The following is a 2528-nucleotide window of genomic DNA, read 5'->3' as shown; positions in this document are numbered from 1 at the left end:
TTTTAATTTTTTTCGGAGGCATAAATGGAATAATTCACCTCTCGAGCCAAATTCCCAAAATTAAGTGTTTGTAGAGAATGGCCAAAACCAATCGGTGGCTTCAAGTAAACGCTTCCTTAGTCTTGATTAATTTAGTTAGCACATCCCAAACCTCGTTTTATAAAAATAGAATAGAATAAAGTAAAATAAATTAAATTAAAATAAAATAAAATAGAAGCTCCTCTAGAATTGGTAAGGAATTAAGCACAATAGTATCATAAATACACCACTGTCATGGCGAGGGGATAGGCTCAAGCCTATTTTATCCCTGGTGTTCATTACAGGGTCCACGATTTTCGGAGAACATCTGTTCTGCCCGATGCCTTCAGCCCTCACGGTTCTTTTCTGATATTTAATGGCAGATCCCCATTAAGGCAGGAAGGAATTACAGCCCCATAGCTGGGGAATTAAACCAGTTATTGGGGAGGGGGTTGGGGGATGAAATAGTTCCCTTCTCGGTGTCAATAATTCATTAAAAGTGAGTCCTGGCAAAATTCGGAAGCGAAACAAACGCATCAAGTCCCGTGTCCGACAATAGCTTCTTCTTGGTGCCGTACACGTACCCGTACTTTTGAGTATTTTGAGGGAACGGAACCATTGCAGGGCTCCCACCCGCGTCACAACAACAGGGGAAGGGTACGGCTGCATCCCCGCTCTTATCAGCGCTGAAAAGCGCGGCCCTCTTTCCTAGCGATAAATAGAGCCCTGGCGTTGGGAGAGATACGTGGAAGAGAGAAAAAAGATCTCTTTAATCTGTTCTCCCTTCTCCCTTTCGCACACAGAGTTGGAATGGGTCCAAGTGGGTAAACAAAACAAAAAAACAACCACCAAAACTCAGCAGACCGGATGCCTCTCCCCCCACCCCCCACCCCCACCCCTCTTCCCCCCGCTCCCCCTCTCCACCGCTTGTGCAGTTCGCACCGGGGCTCAGAGCTGTAGTTTCACACGGCTTCTCCTTCCCGATGGAAGAGGCTGGAAGAGCCGGGGCAGATAAGCGAGCAGCGGAGCTGAGAGAGAGGAGAGCAGGGCGATGGGGGCGGGCTGGGGGGAGGCGAGCTGGGGAGATCGCTTTCTCATGGCTCCCCGCTTTGAACAAATCAGATACATCTTCGGGCTGTGAATGACACTTCTCGCATTGGCTAGGCTGCAGCTTTCAACTTGACCTTGGCCTCTCGCCGTGTCTAACCCGTATGGAAAGCAGCGCTGCCCCACGGAGCTGCCGCCCCTTCGCTTTTCCCCTCGCCCCCCCCCTCCTCTCCCCCCCCGGCCCGCCGCAGGGCGATGCGGGGAAGCGGCTCGGGAAGCGGAGGAAAACAAACCGGCCCGGTTCGTGCCAGCCGAGCGCCGTTTGCCCGGGGGAATCCACAGGTTTCAGAGCTGGAGCCTGAAAGAAAAGGAAAAATATGCGGGGAATAAATATTTGCTTTTGGCCACGAGGAAGAATGCGGAAAGGAGTACGCTAAGTCAAAATGGGAACCGTTTATTGGCTACAATGAAGGAAGAAAGGGGCTAAAGCGTTGCCAAATTAGCGGGGGGAATGACAGCGACTTCAGGTATCCCGGCCCATCGCACGTAAAAATCACCTTGAAAGACAGATGGGCTCCGAAGGGCCGTTTCCCAGGGCCGGCAGCGATGGGCGAAGCACAGCCCTCGCGGCCACGATGGACGTCCCCGGGACCGCTCCTCGCTGGTCGCGATGCGGGAAAAACAATGCTCCAACGTCAATGGGAAGCACAATAGCATCATAAATACGCCGAGCTGTCAGGGGCATAACAAAGCGACATGCAACAGACAAAAAAAAAAAAGAAAAGAAAAAAAAGTTTTCAGGATGGGAGGATCTGGGGGTGCTCGTCCGGCACACAGGAGGGCCGGGAGCTGGTGGTGGTGATGGGATGATCGCCGCTTTGGGTCAAGTTTATGGATAGCGCAGCGGTTCAAGGTTGTGAAAGGATATCTGGAGGTCGGGGAAACGCATCCGCATTGCTGGGAGGTGCGGATGGTATTAAAAGTGGAAATTATTTCGCCCTAAAAAAAAATATAAATCCGACGTTAACCGCGAGAGAAGAACGTAATTTCTTATTCTAGCGATCGCTCACATTAGAGGTATGACCTTAAATATATATATACATAAAACAGCCAATAAAGCATTTTTCCCAGCACAAAAAGGCGCCGTGGCTCCGTGTGCACACTGTGCAATCCGACGTGAGATTTTACGGCCAAAGACGATTCAAGCGGAATTGTAGGCCCCGGCTTTTATTATCACAGTAACAAATAATACAGCAGAGTTACGACGGAGATCCAGTTAACCCTCCCGCTCCCCGAGCCCATCCTAAAACAAATCGATACACGAAGCGAATCTGGATTTCCCAGTCAGTTCCTCTTATCTGGCTTCGGAAGCTTTGTGGCGAGAGGAGCGGAGCGGCTCGCGGGCGGTCGACGGGCAGGAAGGAAGAGGGAAAACACCCGAAAGGCCCCCGGGAGGCTCTGCT

This window comes from Meleagris gallopavo, chromosome 6 (genome assembly GCF_000146605.3).
Source record: "Meleagris gallopavo isolate NT-WF06-2002-E0010 breed Aviagen turkey brand Nicholas breeding stock chromosome 6, Turkey_5.1, whole genome shotgun sequence".
NCBI classification, from domain to species: domain Eukaryota; kingdom Metazoa; phylum Chordata; class Aves; order Galliformes; family Phasianidae; genus Meleagris; species Meleagris gallopavo.
Note: the sequence above shows the minus strand (reverse complement) of the source record.